This window comes from Hypanus sabinus, chromosome 10 (genome assembly GCF_030144855.1).
Source record: "Hypanus sabinus isolate sHypSab1 chromosome 10, sHypSab1.hap1, whole genome shotgun sequence".
Lineage (NCBI taxonomy): Eukaryota > Metazoa > Chordata > Chondrichthyes > Myliobatiformes > Dasyatidae > Hypanus > Hypanus sabinus.
This window is the reverse complement of record NC_082715.1, coordinates 109,733,063-109,751,189: the sequence shown is the minus strand read 5'-3', so window position 1 is coordinate 109,751,189 and position 18,127 is coordinate 109,733,063. Positions and strand designations below refer to the sequence as shown.

The 18,127-nt window shown below is 45.8% G+C and overlaps 1 protein-coding gene across 3 annotated transcripts in view; it reads left to right on the top strand.

Moving 5' to 3' along the window:
• znf318 (zinc finger protein 318) overlaps positions 1–18,127 on the top strand; it is a 114,161-nt gene that overhangs the window by 18,071 nt on the left and 77,963 nt on the right. For all 3 annotated transcript variants that reach the window (XM_059982589.1, XM_059982587.1, XM_059982591.1), the window contains one exon: positions 7,128–7,265. The gene's annotated coding sequence lies outside the window, so the exon portion shown is untranslated. The remainder of the gene's footprint in view (positions 1–7,127; positions 7,266–18,127) is intronic.

Sequence of the window (18,127 nt, the reverse complement as noted above, 5' to 3'; positions counted from 1 at the left end):
TTTAATGTTCAGGTTGGAGCTAATGTTTGAATATTGTATCTGGCAGCAATAGTGAGGTAAATGCTAGACTATTATCAAGAATGTGACAGTAGAGGATTTAAAATAACTAGAGGTAGGATTGGGTAGTTAGTATAATGTAATGAATATAATAATAATATTTGACCGTTCTACTGGAGTTTTTTTGTGGTAACAAGCAGAATAGATAAGGGGAATAGGATGTGGCGCATTTCAGCTTCCAAAGGGAATCCATGCAAGACATCGCTCAACAAAATTAGTGCACATATTCACAAGAGATTTCACAGATATTGGAAATCTTAAGCAACACACACAAGTTGCAGGAGGAACTCATTAAGTCAGGCAGCATCTAAGGAGGGGAATAAACAGTCAATGTTTCAGGCAGAGACACGTCATCGGGACTGAAAAGGAAGAGGACAGAATAAGAAGGGGGAGGGAAGGAGTACAGGTTGGCAGGTGGTATGTGAGACTGGGTGAGGAGGAATTTGACTGGGTGGAGGGGGTGGGGGATGAAGTGAGAAGCTGAGAGGTGATAGGTGGAAGAGGTAAAAAGGGCTGAAGAAGTAATCTAATAGGAGAGGACAGTGGGTAATGAAGGAAAGGGAAGGAGGAGAAGAACCAGAGGGAGGTGATGGGCAGGTGAGGATAAGAGAAGGGGTGTGAGGATAACCAGAATGCGGAATGGAAAAGAGAAAGAGGTGGGAGGAGTAAATGCCAGAAGTTAGAGAAACTGAGCAGATAATATTGTGAGAAGGGGTGTGAGGATAACCAGAATGCGGAATGGAAAAGAGAAAGAGGTGGGAGGAGTAAATTCCAGAAGTTAAAGAAACTGAGCAGTTAATATTGTGGATATTATATTGGTTTGGATTGAGGATTGGTTAAAAAACTCAATAGGGTCAGTTTTGGAGCTGGGGGCCTAGGTATTTTGCAGAGAACCATGGGGATCAGTGCTGAGACTGCCTGAGTGAGCAATATATATCAGTGGTGGGGATGAGATCAAGAATAATAAGTACAATGATGCAAGGCTAGGTGGCAGTGTAGGCTGTGTTAATGATCTAGAGAGGGTTCCAGATGAAATGGACAGAGGAATAAAAGGACAGGAACAGGGCAGATAGAATATAATGTGGAAAAATGTGAAGTCATACATTTTAGTTGAAGAATATGCTTTAAATAGTGAGAGATGGGGAGGAGCTCATGGTCAGGGGAACCTAGCTGTCGTTACTTCACAAATCACTAAATGTTAACCTGCACATATAGTGGAGGGGATAGGAGATCAAGTAGGCTAAGGGGATAAGTAACAGGCATATGGAATCAGTGGAGGAAAGGGAACAAAACTGGATAACAGGGACTGCGGGGGTAGGGGGAGCAAAAAAACTTGGGCAACCATTCTATACAGTCACTTTATTCATGTGGTTGTTCATGTTCTTAGGAACAGTAACAGCCATTGTAGTATCTTAAACGGAATCCGTTCGAGCTTTACCAATTAATAAAATACTTTCCTCAATGTAACTGCAAATGCCTTGTTAATAAAGCAAGTTTTTTTTTGAGTTACATGCCATTTCAACTCACCTTTCCATTTTCATACAGGCCTATCTCAGCCTTGCCTACTGCTAGAGTGAGGCCAAATATACTGACTTCAGTGGTTGGCAAGATGTTGGAATCTATTTTTAAGGATGAGGTTTCGGAGTACTTGGAAGCCAAAGTCAGCATGGTTTATTTAAGGGGAAATCTTGTCTGACAAATCTGTTGGAATTCTTTGAGGAAATAACAGGCAGGTTAGACAAAGGAGAGTCAGTGGATGTTGCTTGTTTGGATTTTCAGCAGGTGTTTTACAAGGTACTGCACATGAGGCTACAAAATAAGAGTTGATGGTATTACAGGAAAGGGACTAGAATGGATAGAAGATTGGCTGCCTGGCATGAGGCAAAGAGCAGGAAAAAAGGGGTTTTTTCTGCATTGGCTGTTGCTGACTAGTGATGTGCTGCAGAGGTCGATGTTGAGCCACTTCACATTGTATGTCAATGATTTGGATGAAAGAAGTGATGACTATGGATGATATAAAGATATGTGGAAGGGCAGATAGTGTTGAGGAAGTTGCGTGTCTACAGAAGGATCTAGATTGGGGGATGCGCTAAGTGGCAGATGGAATATAATGTAGGGAAGTGCTTGGTCATTTACTCTAGCAGAAGAAATAAAGGTGTGGACGATTTTGTAAGTGGGGAGAAAATTCAACAATCAGAGGTGCAGAAAGACTTGAGAGTCCTCACACAGGATTCCCTGAAGGTTAACTTGAAAATTGAGTTGATTGTAAGGAAGGTAAATGCATTGTTAGCATTCATTTTGAGAGGACAAGTGTGTGGCAAGGTGGAGATACATTTCTAGCAAAGGAGGTGTAAAGTTCTCCTTTTTTCCACTAGCCTGGAGGTTACCCTTGGACAAAGTGTAACACCTGCTGAGCCCACCAATCAGGGTCACTTGAAGCAATGGGAGAGAGTGATGGATGGTCATATGAGCAGCTGCTGCATGTTACAAGTCCTGGTTATGTGACCACTACGCCAGGCAGACAATCTCTGAAGAGTATTGGTAATGACTGGGGCCACCCGTCTTGTAAAGACACTGCCCAGAGAAAGGCACTGGCAAACCACTTCTGTAGGACAATTTGCCAAGAACAATTCTGGTCATGGAAAGATCATAATCGCCCATGTCATTTGCCATGGCACATAATGAACAAACAAGGAATACAAAATCAAGGATGAAATGCTGAGGCTTTATAAGGCACTGGTCAGACCACATTTGGAATATTGTGAGCAGTTTATCTAAGAGCCCCTTTTCTAAGAAAGGATGTGTTGGCATTGGATAGAGTCCAGAAGAGGTTTACAAGAATGATACCAGGAATGAAAGGATTAACAAATGAGGATGACTCTGGGCCTGCACTCTCTGGAGTTTAGAAGAATGAGGAGGACCTCACTGAAAACTATCGAATATTGAATGGTCTGATGGAGTGCATGTGGAGACAATGTTTCCTTTAATAATGGAGTCTCGGACCAGAAGTCATAGCCTCAGTATTGAGGGATGTCCATTTAGAACAGAGATGAGGAAAAATTTCTTTAGCTAGAGGGTGATGTGGCATTCTTTGCTACAGAAGGATGTACAGACTAAGCCATTGGGTGTATTTAAGGTGGGGTTGAAAGGTTCTTTATTAACAGGTCCTCAAAGATTATGGGGAGAAGGCAGGAGAATGAGGTTGAGAGGGATAATAAATTTGCTATGATGGAACAGTGAAGCGGACTCATTGGGGTGAATGGCCCAATTCTGTTCCTAGGTCTTATGGTGAATCTTTTCTGCACTCTCTCTGGTGCTACCACGTCCTTCTTGTCGTTTGACAATGAAAACTTTTCACAGATCTCCAAATACAGTCTAATTCTACAATCTTTGTGTTGCTTGTTATGGAGAACTTTTGATTTATCTACTCTGCATTAACTATAGAGAACTTTAGATTGCTGTTCCATAAAGATTCTTAGAATATTTATGGCCCCGAAAAAAGCTATTATGCTCATTATGTCTATGCCAGTCAAAGAAAAACAGATGTCCAACCTAACCCCAGTGGTAGTTGAGACACTGCAGTCAGTGGCTGACAGACACAGATTGACCTGGCTGCCTTTTCTGAAACCAATCTAGCAGGCAAGGAGCAACTGAGGGAGGAGGAGAGTGATTATGTCTTGTTTTGGAAATGGAAGGCAGCTTACCAGCACAAGATCCATGGTGTTGGGTTTGCAATAAAGAACCAGCTTGTCAGCCAATTCTCTGGACTTCCCATGGGGATCAGTGAATGTCTCACAACGATCCATTTGGAAGTTACCAATAACCAGATGGCAACTTTCATTAGCAATTATGTACCAAATCTAGACGCATATGAATATGAGTGTTCTTCATTTGCCTAGACGCAAACCAGCCAAATATACCCCAGGAGTTCCTTAGGGTACTTCAATGCAAGTTTGGTCAGGACTTCAGCCTTAGGAAGAGTACCAAAGGAAAGGAAGGCATTAGCAGCATCAAGTCAAATGGAGTACTACTTCTCGCTCTATACGTTGAGCACATCTTATCATTATGAATACTCTCTTCTGAAAGAAAAACAAATTCAAGGCATCTTGGCAGCACCCCTGTTCTAAACAGTAGCATCTCATTGACAATGTCATTGTCCATCAGATCATGAAAAAGAGGAGGGTTCATTAGAAGTGGCCCAGGCCAAAACTAAAGCTCAAGAGGCTGCTTGACATTGCCATCCAACAGCACCTTCAGGCCTTGTTTGGGGAAAACCTCCAACAGGAATATCTATAGGATATCAAAAAACACTGGGGGCTGCCTAAATCCATCATTCTTCATACCTGCAAAAACATTCTTGGCTACTAGTCCAGAAAACCTCAGGACTGGTATGATAAAATTGACATGGAGATAGAACTTATCTCCAAGAGTAGGAAAGCCTTTTATGCCTGGCCGAATGACATTGACAGCAAGGCCAAAAGCGAAGCTTGCTCCACAGCCAAGGCCACTGTCCAGTGCAGGGTGAGGGAGAATTATTGGTTGACTGAGAAGCCCTGATAATCCAGAGAATGGCAGTTTCTAGTGACACAAGAGGCTTCTTCGGTACTACCACAGCAGTCTATGGTCTGAGTTACTTCAGATTAAACCCCACGCACTCAAAGGATGGGAAGAACTTGCTAAAGTACAGGAAGGATATCAGCAATTGATGGAGAGCGCTTTCAAAAACTTCTTACTTGTGACAGCATTGCTGAAACAAAGGTTCCTAACCAAATCCTCCAGAGACCTGTGAGAGAAGACATAGGGAAACTTCCCAGTATGAAGGAGGTCCATGATTCCATCAGGAGCCTGAAAAACAACAAACCACTGGTCCTGATGGGATCCCAGCAAAGATCCTCAAGGAAGGTGGTCCATCACTCACACACTACATACATTCCTTGCTTCTGAAGGTCTGGGAAAAAGAACAACTGTCCTCGGAGCTCAGGGATGCCCTATCAGTGACCATATTCAAGAAGGAAGGCAAGGCAGATTGTGACAATTACAGAAGCAACTCCCTCTTGTCAACATCAGGCAAAGTGTTTGCACACATCCTTATCAACCCACTCCCTCCACTATCTGAAGTAACCCCTGAATCACAGTATGGTTTCCACCCATCTGGAGGTACCGCAGACATGATCTTCACAGCATGGCACGCCAATTACAGGGAAACTACCATGAACAAATGGAGCCCCAGTACTTGGCTTTCTTAGATTTGATATGGGCATTTGACCACCAAGCTTGAATCTAGCATGGTCCCGGAGGACTGTAAGATTGCAAATGTCACTTCACTCTTTGAGAAGGAAGGAAGGCAAGGTCAGGAAAGTGTTGGAGTCTATTATTAAGGATGAGGTTTCGGGCTACTTGGAGAGTGATGATAAAATAAGTCAAAGTCAGCATAGTTTCTGTAAAAGGAAATCTTGACAAATCCGTTAAAGTTCTTTGAAGAAGTAACCAGCAGGGTGGACAAAGGAGAGGCAGTGAATGTCATTTACACAGATATTCAGAAGGCATTTGATAAGCTGCCACACAAGGCTGTTTAACAAGATAAAATCCTATGACGTTACAGGAAAGATACTAGCATGGATAGCGGAATGGCTGACAGGCAGGAGGCAGTAAGTGGAATAAATGGGGCCTTCTCTGGTTGGCTGCCAGTGACTAGTGGTGTTCCTTAGGGGTCAGTATTGGGACCGCTACTTTTCACATTGTTTGTCAGTGATTTAGATAATGGAATTGATGGTTTTGTGGCAAAGTTTGCAGATGATTCAAAGCTAGGTGGAGGGGTAGGTAGTGCTGAGGAAGCAATGCTATTGCAGTAGGACTTAGACAAAATTGGAAGAATGGACAAAAAAGTGGCAGATGGAATACAGTGTTGCGAAATGTATGATAATGCATTTTGGTAAAAGGACCAATAGTGCAGACTATCTAAATGGGGAGAAAATTCAAACATCAGAGGTGCACAGGGACTCAGGAGCCCTCGTGCAAGACTCCCAGAAGGTTAATTTACAGGTTGAATCTGGTAAAGAAGGCAAATGCAATGTTGTCATTTATTTCCAGGGGATTAGGACATAAAAGCAAAGAGATAATGCTGAGGCTTTATAAGACACCAGACAGGCCGGAGTTGGGGTATTGTCAACAATTTTGGGCCCCATGTCTCAGAAAGGATGTGTTGTCATTGGAGGAGGTTCATGAGGATGATTCCAGGAATGAAGGAGTTAACATATAAGCAGCTTTTGGCAGCTTTGGGCCTGTACTCACTGGGATTTAGAAGAATACGTGGGGGAATCTCATTGAAACCTACCAAATGTTGAAAGGACTATATAGGGTGGATGTGGAGAGGATGTTTCTTGTGGTGGTATCTAGAACTAGAGGGCATAGCTTCAAGATTGAGGAAGTGACCTTTTAAACCAGAGGTAAGAAGGAATTTTTTTTAGCCCGAGAGCAATGAATCTGTAGATTGCTCTGCCACAGTCTGTGGTGGAGGCCAAGTCTGTGGATATATTTGAAGCAGAACCTATAGTTTCCTGATTGGTCAGGGCATCAACGGATATGATGAGAAGGCAGGTGTGTGGGGTTGAGTGAGATCCAGGATCTGCCATGATGGAATGGCAGAGAAGACTCGATTGGCTGAATGGCCTAATTCTGCTCCTATGTCTTCTGGTCTAAGCTCTCTGGCTTATAGCATCAAGACATGGCTGTCCTGACAAAAATTTATGAATACTGAGGCAACTGCATGATGGCATGTCAGCCACAGTACTCAGCAATAGTGATGCTGATAGAAAGGGTGTAAAGGAGATTTTCAAGGATGTTGCCTGGATTGGGGAGAATACCTTATGAGAATAGGTTGAGTGAACTTGGCCTTTTCTCCTTGGAGCGATAGAGGTGTATAAGATGATGAGAGGCAGTGATTGTGTGGATAGTCAGAGGCTCTTTCCCAGGGCTGAAATGGCTAGCACCAGAGGGCATAGTTTTAAGGTGCTTCAAAGTAGATACAGAGGGGCTGTCAAGTAAGTTTTGTTTCTTTTTTTTACACACAGAGAGTGGTGAGTGCATGGAATGGACTGCCGGTGACTGTGGTGGAGGCGAATACGATAGGATCTTTTAAGAGACTCCTGGATAGGTGCATGGAGCTCAGAAAAATAGAGGGCTATGGGTAACCCGAGATAATTTCTAAAGTAAGTACATGTTTGACACAGCATTGTGGGCTGAAGGGCCTGTATTGTGCTGTAGGTTTTCTATGTTTCTATGAATCCGAACCCTTCACTGTCAAGACAGGAGTAAAGCAGGGCTGCATCATTGCACCCACCCTATTTGCTGTATTTATTGCTGACATCCTTCACCTCATTGACTAAGACCTGCCACAGGGAATCCCAATTGTGTATAGAATGGACAACAGGTTCTTCGGCCTCAACTGGTTCAAGGCCAAGGACAAGGTCAGCACCACCTCTGGCACGGAGCTTCAATAAATGGATGAAAACACTCTGAAGAAGAGCTCCAATATGTCCTGAATGTTCTTCCCAAGGCACCATGGTCCTGAAAACGTTGTCTCATTTTTTCTGTGTACTGTACCAGCAGATATAGTCAAAATGACAATAAAAAGTGACTTGACTTGATATAGAGTCCTGGATCTTGTTTTGAATATAAAAGAAAGACACAGGCCCTATTCCAGTGACTGTCCAACCAGCCAGTTATCCAGCTCACCATAAAAGTTGACGATAGATTGTCCTTGTAAATGTAGTACACTTTCCCTACCTTGGCAACATTTTCTTCTCAAGAGCAGAGAACGACTCAAATCAACCATTGCCTGAGCAGTGCAAATGGTTCCTAAGCAAGATTAAGGAAAAGAGTATTTGAAGACTGTGACTTGCAGGTTCAAACAAAATTTTTGGTCAATAGTGTAGTCATCCTTCCTGGAGTCGTGGAGAAATACAGCACAGAATCAGGCCCTTCAGCCCATCTAGTCCATGCTGAACCCATTTAAACTGCCTACTTCCATCAACTTGCACCAGGACCATGGCTCTCCATACTCCTATCAACCACGAACCTATTCAAACTTCTCTTAAACATTTAAAACAAGCTTGCATGCACCACTTGTGCTGGCAGCTTATTTTACACTCTCACAACCCTCTGAGTGAAGAAGTTTCCCCTCATGTTCCCCTCAAACTTCTCACCTTTCACCCTTAACCCATGACCTCTGGTTGTTGTCCCACCCAACTTCAGTGGAAAAAGCCTCCTTGCATTAACCCTATCTATACCCCTCAAACTTGTATATCAAATCTCCTCTTAGTCTTCTACATTCTAAGGAATACAGTCCAAACCTATTCAAACTTTCATTATAACTCAGGTCCTCTAGACACAGCAACATCCTTGTAGATTTTCTCTGAAATTTTTCAACCTTGCTTACATCCTACCTGTAGGTAGGTGACCAGCACACAATACTCCAAAGTAAGCCTCACTGATGTCTTACACAACTTCAACATAACATCTGTACTCAATACATTGATTTAGGAAGGCCAATGTGCCAAAAGCTTTCTTTAAGACCCTATCCACTTGTGATGCCACTTCCAATGAACTATGGACCTGTATTCCCAGAGCCCTTTATTCTACCACTCCTGAGTGCCCTACCATTCATAGCGTAAGACCTACCCTGGTTGGTCCTACAAAAGTGCAAAACCTCGCACTTGTCTGCATTAAATTCCATCTGTCATTTTTTTTTAGCTCATTTTTCCAGCTGATGCAGATCCCTCTGCAACCCATGATAGCCTTCCTCTCTGTCCACTACACCCCCAGTCTTGGTGTCATCCATAAATTTGCTGATCCAGTTGACCACATTATTATCAAGATTAATGATACAGATGACAAACAACAAAGGACCCAGCACTGATTCCTGCGGCACACCACTAGTCACAGGCCTCCAGTCAGAGAGGCAGCCATCTACTACCACTCTTTGGCTTCTCTCACAAAGCCAATGTCTAATCCAATTTACTACCTCATCTTGAATGCCAAGCAGCTGAACCTTTTTGACCAACCTCCCATGCAGGACTTTGTCAAATGCCTTGCTAAAATCCATGTAGACCATATCCACAGCCTTGCTTTCGTACACTTTCCTGGTAAGTTCCTTGAGAAGTTCTATAAGATTGGTTTGACCTGACCTCCCATGCACAAGGCCATGCTGACTATCCTTAATCAGTCCATGTCTATCCAAATACTTATGTATCCGGACCCTTAGAATACCTTTCAATAGAGGTTCCGGTAATGTCATCGTCGAGAATGGCAGCTTAAGTCACCAGCTCCTTCGGAAAAATGCATATTAAGCCCCGTTATCCCATCAAATATAATATTTTTCAAAAAAAATTTGAACTGAAAAGAGGGGCAAGAATGGGGAAAAGGAATGGAAATAAAAAAAAGCAACACTGTGGAGCCTGCGGCCAAGAGGAGTGCAACGAGTGGCTCTCCTACCTGACCGCGAGCTAGCGAGGCAGACGCTGAGCCTCGTTCAGGCGAAGCGGCAAATATCTTAAAAATCCTGAAAGAAATAATGGAGTTCCAGAAAGAAATAAAGCAGCAGCTCCATGATATTAAGTCAGAGCTCACCAGTGTCAATCAAAAAATAGCGGTGGCAGAGACTCGAATTGAAAAGGTGGAAGATCGCGTTCAAAACGTGGAACGGATACTGAGTAAGACAATAAAAATAGTACATCACCAAGAAGGTAAACTGCTTGGCCTGGAGGGAAGATCACGGTGGAAAAATATCAGAATCTACAACGTTCCCAAAGGAGCGGAGGGCTCGACTATGACTGAGTTTGTCGGAAAGCTACTGCGGGACGTGCTGAATCTTCCCTCAGCTATGAAGCTGATAGTCGAAAGAGCCCACCGCGCGTAAATCCCAAAACCTATCCAGAATAGAAAGCCACGCTCAATAAATAATTAAATTCCTTCGGTACAGCACCAAGGCGGAGATTCTACGAAGGGCCTGGGGTAAGAAGAGAGTGTTTTTCAATGATAAATTAATATATTTCGACCAAGATTACCCCCCCCCCCCGCGGTCCTGCAGAAACTCAAAGAATACTCTGAAGTAAAGCGAGTACTAAAGCAAAAAAAGTATCCTGCTAAACTTCAAGTGTTTTATGACAACGGGACGCGGTTGTACCAGACAGTGGAAGAGGCGACTACAGACATGAAGACCAGAGGGTTGCCCGTCAGCGTGACCAAAACGAGGGAAAGCCTGACTGAGGAATTATCCCGCTCCGCTTAGGAAATAGTGCGAGAATCGAGAAGGCAAGAGATGGGAGGAGGCCGAGAGAAATATATCAGGAAGAGACCGGGAGTTTCCCAAAGACAGTCCTCACCCCCTTCAGAAGAACCATGAGGTTTGGCTAACTTTAAAAATGTTGAGAAGCTAAACGGAAGCAAAAGTACACGGAGATATACCCATCTAGAGAAATGCTTATTATAATGTGGATTTTATATTACTTAGTTGTTATTCTTTATTCGCTCACTTACTCCTTTTTCCCCACCAAAATGAGAATATATATGTGTGCATATATGTGTATGCGTGTAGTGTGTGTGTGTGTGTGTGTGTGTGTGTGTGTGTGTGTGTGTATGTATGTATGTATATATATATATATATATATATACGAGTCACAGAGAAATGTTTTCTGTGTAATAGATTTGTTCACTGACTTTTATGAATACTGCAATGGGGGCCCTCAACTCACAAGTAGGAGGGGTTATCCCTCACAGCTAGACATTTCCTCTAGCTCAACGCAGGGTCATCAACTAGAGACCTCAGCCTTGGAATTACACGTTCGTTGCCATTTTTGTTATTATTTGCGTTTCTTTGTTCTTATTTGTTCAGGGAGTAGATCGATTAAGTTTTATTCTAATTTCAATGATACATTGACATAAATACAGATGGCTAAGGACAAGGTAAAATTCATTTCTTTTAATGTCAATGGGCTATTAAATCCAATCAAATGTCACAAAATTTTAACCCATTTGGAACAATTTGATTCATACTGGGAAAAATGGTTTAACTACATAATGCCTCATAGGCCTGATTTTATTTTATTCTCACAAATCAATGAATCTGTTGTAAAAAAAGAGATCACTCCCTACTTGTACATAGTTCTTTCCTTTTGCTCGTTTTTTCTTTCTACTCTTTTCTATAAGTGTGTACCTCAGATAAATACTTCGTGGAGATTTGTGATATATATGATTATATGATATGTATGTACAATGTCTGAAATACATCTTATGGAAATGTTTGTTTGATGATGAACTTCAATAAAAAAATTACAAAAAAAAAACCTTTCAATAACTTTTCCAGATCTGATGCCAGACTCACGAGCGTGTTATTTCCTGGTTTATGTTTAGAGCCTTTTTTAAACAGTGGAACAACATTGGCTGTCCTCCAATCCTCTGGTACCTCTCCTGTCATTAAGGATGATTTAAAAATCAGCAGTTTCTGCACTTGCCTCCTGTAATGTCTGAAGGAATACCTTGTTAGGCCCTGGGGATTTATCCATCCCGACTTGCCTCAGGATAGCAAATAGCTCCTCCTCTGTAATCTGCACATGAAATTGATGTCACTTTACTTCACTTTTACAGACACTGTGTCAGTCTCCTGAGTAAATACAAATGCAAAATATATATTAAGATCTCTCTGATCTGTTTTGGTTCCACACATGGATTACCATACTGGCCTTCCAGTGGACCAATTTTTCCCCTTTTGCTCTTAACATATCTCTAGAATCCTTTAGGATTCTCCTTCAACTTGTCTGCTGGACCACCTACAGTAGACACCTGACAGCCCTGGAACAATACCACCAAAGAACCCGACAAAAGATTCTGAAGGACAACTGGGAGGACAGACTCACTAACAGCGGCGTACTGGAGGAGGCCAACATAAACAGCTTTTCCACCACGATAAAGCAACACCAACACCAGGGTCATGCCACTGGATGCCGAACTCACATCTCCCCAAACAGATCCTTTACTCCCAGTTGAAGTACGGTCAGTGAGTAGCTGGCGGGCAACGAAACGCTTCAAAAAAAAAACATCAACTTCAGCCCAAAGAAATTCAACACTACATCTAAAAACCAGGAGGACACTGCACTCGATAGATGTGCCTGGAGGAAATCTGTTGAAGAGAGAGCTGCGCTATGTGAGAGTGAGCTCCGCTTTGCCACAGAAAACAAGGAGCAGCTGAGAAAGGAGAGAATGAACAACCCAAAAGCCCCAACTACTAACCACAGCTACCACTTAATAGTGTCTGCAGTGCACCAAAGTGTATGGGTCCTCTGCAGCCATCTGAAGACCCACCCTTAGGAGAACGTCTTAATGGACTTGAGTGATCGCACTACCTATACCAACCACCAAATACCCAGTAGCTATTCATGAAGGCTACTGACCTTTACCACCATAAAGTATAAAAATTTCAAGCATGTGGGAACATTCATCTGTACATTCCTCTCCAAATTACACATTATCCTGATATGAAATTATAATCAACATTTCTTCGGCATTACCTAGACTAAATCCTGAAACTCCTTCCCTCTCAATAGTTTTGAGAAGATATTTTACCAGAAAAATTGCAGCAAGTTAAAAGGCAGTTCACTTCTTTCTGAAGAACTGTTATAAACATTAAATGTACAGATCCCAAAAATATTTTACACAGATGCAGTAAAAATTTACATGAAATATTAATGAGCTGGAGTATTATGGATATGAGTACACTGTGGGCTGGCATTAATTTCTCTGGAAGAAGGTAGACCGAGGACAGATTTAATATGAGGCGTAAAATAATTAACAGTAGCTTAAACAGGTCATGGACCAGCAACATCAAAGAATAGCATTTAATTAATTTGATAATTGAGTCAATTTGTAGAACAAACTCAAATGCAAACAAAAGTGCCATTTAGGAGGTGAGAGCGAAAAGTGAAAAAGATACAAGATAAATTGATATCCTACCCTTTCATTATCAATTATTATCAACCGCATAAACCAAAAACATAATGAGGTATCTATTATTACGTGAGTAACTAATTGGTGGCCACATTGCAGTGAAATGATTGAGATAGCAATTGTTCAGTTGGAAAATACAGTAAAATGGTGATGAAAGGGAAAACAAAGGCGATAGATTTTAAAATGAATTTTTTTTTTCTTTCTGTAATACAGAAACAAGGTTTCTTACTTTAAAGTTTAGAAAAATATCGTTAAATGACACTTAAGCCGAGGGAAGTTGTGGTTGACAATCAAAGAACCTTAATTTCTTTTCTTGACAAATTAAATGAATTGCCATAGAAAGAAAGGTGAATAAATCCATGAGAAATCAAATGGAGTAGAACCTACAATAAACAGGAAGTACAGTCAAAATTAACATGATCAATCATAGGAAATTGTAAATGAAAAATGGGTACGACAAAGCAAACAGGTTTAGACGTTTCCCAACATGTTTGTTTGCAAGCATAATTTTGTGAGCTGTTACTGTTGCAGTTGGCAGTTAGGAGGTCATAAAGGAAACAAGGAGCAGTAAGCTTGTGAAAGATGCATCTAATTTCTGATATACCTGCCATGCTCTTAGAGAAAAAGAAAAGGATTTCCTGCTTCCTCACTACAGATCTATGGACAACATTTTCATGAAGAACACAAGGGAGTGGGCAAAGTGCAACTGTTGAAACCAGCAAGCTTCAACCCTCTGCCTGGCTGGACTTCAATAAAAGATCAACAAGTCAAACAGATTACTGCCTGATCTGGCCAAATGCTGAATTGTGATAGAAAGCTTTGCAGATGAGTAATGTGGTAAGACAGATAGTTTGTCTAAGGTACAGTATACACAATGGGCCGAAAGGCCCACAGTCTTAACTAAGAGTATACATTCCAATGCAAACATGCAGGCCTGATCAGACCCACTCTTTGCCCCAATACCATTCTCCCTCCTCATTGCCCTGCTGCCTTCTCCCACTTACCCCGTTGTATCTCCCTCACTTTAAAGTTACAGAACACTCCAGCACAGAAACAGGTCCTTCAGCCCATCTAGCCCATGCTGAACTATTATTCTGCGTCGCCCCATCAACCCGAACCAGGACCGAAGCCCTCCATACCTCTCCTGTCCATGTACTTATTCAAATTGATCTAAAATGCTGACATAGTATCTGCATCCACCACTTCCACTGGCAGCTTGTTCCGCCCCCTCATCACTCACTGAGTGAAGCGGTTCTCCTTTGTGACCCTAGTCTTAAACAACCTCCGTGGAAAAAGACTGCTTGCATGTACCCTATCTAAACCCCTCAGATGTGTTCCATACAGGGTGTCTCTGCAGCGTAGTGGTTAGCATAATGCTTAACAGCACAGGCCACCCCACTTCAATTCCTGCTGCTGCCTGTACATTCCCCCATGACCACATGGGCTTTCTTGGGGTGCTCCGGTTTCCTCTCAGAGCACCAAGGAGGTACCGGTTGGTAGTTTAATTGGTCAGTGTAAATGGTCCCTTGGTTAGGCGAGGGTTAAATCAGATTACAGGGCGGCATGGCTCCAACGGCTGGGAGGTACTGTCGAGGTACTGTCCTGGACCATTACTCGTATTTATGCCTAGAATGATGTCCCAAAAGGGGCAAGCCACAGTCCTGAAAACCTGCCAACTGCAAATCTCCAGCAGCATCCCTGTCAACTTGCAGCCACAACCTCACATCCACTCCTCATGGAGCTTCACCCGGGAACTCCCTGTCCCATTCCCCAAGGACCAGTACCCGGCAACTCCCCGTCCCATTCCCCTAGAGTCTGTACCCGGCAACTCCCTGTCCCATTCCCCAAGGACCAGTATCCAGCAACTCCCTGTCCCATTCCCCTAGGACCAGTATCCAGCAACTCCCTGTCCCATTCCCCAAGGACCAGTACCCACCAACTCCCTGTCCCATTCCCCAAGGACCAGTACCCAGCAACTCCCTGTCCCATTCCCTTAGGACCAGTACCCAGCAACTCCCTGTCCCATTCCCCTAGGACCAGTACCCGGCAACTCCCTGTCCCATTCCCCTAGGACCAGTACCCAGCAACTCCCTGTCCCATTCCCCCTAGGACCAGTACCCAGCAACTCCCTGTCCCATTCCCCTAGGACCAGTACCCAGCAACTCCCTGTCCCATTCCCCAAGGACCAGTACCCAGCAACTCCCTGTCCCATTTCCCTAGGACCAGTACCCAGCAACTCCCTGTCCCATTCCCCCAGGGTCAGTACCCGGCAACTCCCTGTCCCATTACCCTGGGTCAGTACCCAGCAACTCCCTGTCCCATTCCCCCAGGGTCAGTACCCGGCAACTCCCTGTCCCATTACCCTGGGTCAGTACCCAGCAACTCCCTGTCCCATTCCCCTAGGACCAGTACCCAGCAACTCCCTGTCCCATTCCCCAAGGGTCAGTACCCGGCAACTCCATGTCCCATTCCCCCCAGGGTCAGTACCCGGCAACTCCCTGTCCCATTCCCCAAGGACCAGTACCCGGCAACTCCCTGTCCCATTCCCCTAGGACCAGTACCCGGCAACTCCCTGTCCCAGTCCCCTAGGACCAGTACCCAGCAACTCCCTGTCCCATTCCCCAAGGACCAGTACCCAGCAAATCCCTGACCCATTCCCCTAGAGTCTGTACCCAGCAACTCCCTGTCCCATTCCCCCAGGGTCAGTACCCAGCAATTCCCTGTCCCATTCCCCAAGGATCAGTACCCGGCAACTCCCTGTCCCATTCCCCTAGGACCAGTACCCAGCAACTCCCTGTCCCATTCCCCCAGGACCAGTACCCAGCAACTCCCTGTCCCATTCCCCTAGGACCAGTACCCAGCAACTCCCTGTCCCATTCCCCAAGGACCAGTACCCAGCAACTCCCTGTCCCATTTCCCTAGGACCAGTACCCAGCAACTCCCTGTCCCATTCCCCCAGGGTCAGTACCCGGCAACTCCCTGTCCCATTCCCCTAGGACCAGTACCCAGCAACTCCCTGTCCCATTCCCCAAGGACCAGTATCCGGCAACTCCATGTCCCATTACCCTAGGTCAGTACCCAGCAACTCCCTGTCCCATTCCCCTAGGATCAGTTCCCGGCAACTCCCTGTCCCATTCCCCTAGGACCAGTACCCGGCAACTCCCTGTCCCATTCCCCTAGGACCAGTACCCAGCAACTCCCTGTCCCATTCCCCTAGGACGAGTACCCGGCAACTCCCTGTCCCATTACCCCAGGGTCAGTACCCGGCAACTCCCTGTCCCATTCCCCAAGGACCAGTACCCAGCAACTCCCTGTCCCATTCCCCTGGGTCAGTACCCAGCAACTCCCTGTCCCATTCCCCAAGGACCAGTACCCTGCAACTCCCTGTCCCATTCCCCTAGGACCAGTACCCGGCAACTCCCTGTCCCATTCCCCTAGGACCAGTATCCGGCAACTCCCTGTCCCATTCCCCTAGGACCAGTACCCGGCAACTCCCTGTCCCATTCCCCTAGGACCAGTATCCGGCAACTCCCTGTCCCATTCCCCTAGGACCAGTACCCGGCAACTCCCTGTCCCATTCCCCAAGGACCAGTACCCGGCAACTCCCTGTTCCATTACCCTGGGTCAGTACCCGGCAACTCCCTGTCCCATTCCCCTAGGACCAGTACCCAGCAACTCCCTGTCCCATTCCCCTAGGATCAGTTCCCGGCAACTCCCTGTCCCATTCCCCTAGGACCAGTACCCGGCAACTCCCTGTCCCATTCCCCCAGGGTCAGTACCCGGCAACTCCCTGTCCCATTCCCCTAGGACCAGTACCCGGCAACTCCCTGTCCCATTCCCCTAGGATCAGTTCCCGGCAACTCCCTGTCCCATTCCCCTAGGACCAGTACCCGGCAACTCCCTGTCCCATTCCCCCAGGGTCAGTACCCGGCAACTCCCTGTCCCATTCCCCCAGGGTCAGTACCCGGCAACTCCCTGTCCCATTCCCCTAGGACCAGTACCCGGCAACTCCCTGTCCCATTCCCCTAGGACCAGTACCCGGCAACTCCCTGTCCCATTCCCCAAGGACCAGTACCCAGCAACTCCCTGTCCCATTCCCCTGGGTCAGTACCCGGCAACTCCCTGTCCCATTCCCCAAGGACCAGTACCCTGCAACTCCCTGTCCCATTCCCCAAGGACCAGTACCCGGCAACTCCCTGTCCCATTCCCCTAGGACCAGTACCTGGCAACTCCCTGTCCCATTACCCCAGGGTCAGTACCCGGCAACTCCCTGTCCCATTCCCCAAGGACCAGTACCCAGCAACTCCCTGTCCCATTCCCCTGGGTCAGTACCCGGCAACTCCCTGTCCCATTCCCCTAGGACCAGTACCCGGCAACTCCCTGTCCCATTCCCCTAGGACCAGTACCCGGCAACTCCCTGTCCCATTCCCCTAGGACCAGTACCCGGCAACTCCCTGTCCCATTCCCCTAGGACCAGTACCCAGCAACTCCCTGTCCCATTCCCCTAGGACCAGTACCCAGCAACTCCCTGTCCCATTACCCCAGGGTCAGTACCCGGCAACTCCCTGTCCCATTCCCCTAGACCAGTACCCGGCAACTCCCTGTCCCATTCCCCAAGGACCAGTACCCAGCAACTCCCTGTCCCATTCCCCTAGAGTCAGTACCCGGCAACTCCCTGTCCCATTCCCCTAGGACCAGTACCCAGCAACTCCCTGTCCCATTCCCCTAGGACCAGTACCCGGACACTCCCTGTCCCATTCCCCCAGGGTCAGTACCCGGCAACTCCCTGTCCCATTACCCTGGGTCAGTACCCGGCAACTCCCTGTCCCATTCCCCAAGGACCAGTACCCGGCAACTCCCTGTCCCATTCCCCAAGGACCAGTACCCAGCAACTCCCTGCCCCATTCCCCTAGGACCAGTACCCAGCAACTCCCTGTCCCATTCCCCCAGGGTCAGTACCCGGCAACTCCCTGTCCCATTCCCCAAGGACCAGTACCCTGCAACTCCCTGTCCCATTCCCCACGGACCAGTACCCGGCAACTCCCTGTCCCATTCCCCTAGGACCAGTACC